This window comes from Antrostomus carolinensis, unplaced genomic scaffold (assembly GCF_000700745.2).
Source record: "Antrostomus carolinensis isolate BGI_N321 unplaced genomic scaffold, ASM70074v2 scaffold26865, whole genome shotgun sequence".
In the NCBI taxonomy this organism is placed as follows: domain Eukaryota; kingdom Metazoa; phylum Chordata; class Aves; order Caprimulgiformes; family Caprimulgidae; genus Antrostomus; species Antrostomus carolinensis.
This window is the reverse complement of record NW_010316120.1, coordinates 16,148-16,399: the sequence shown is the minus strand read 5'-3', so window position 1 is coordinate 16,399 and position 252 is coordinate 16,148.

Genomic DNA, 252 nt, shown 5'->3' with positions numbered 1-252 from the left:
CCCGTGGTGTTTAGACCCTGTCTGCCTCCATTGAGGAGCTGAACTGAACAGTGAAGGTCTCACCAGACAGTGAAAAGGGACAGCTGAACATGGAAATGGAGAGATTAAACACGGTGTTTCCCTCTGGGCTGAAGATGAGCTTGTCTGCCCTTTCCCGTCAATGCTAATGGGCCCTTCTTCTTTCCAGCCAGCTCTCCTGACATGAGTCCTCTTTTGGGAGGTTAATCCCAGTCCCTCGTGCTTGTATTTTTC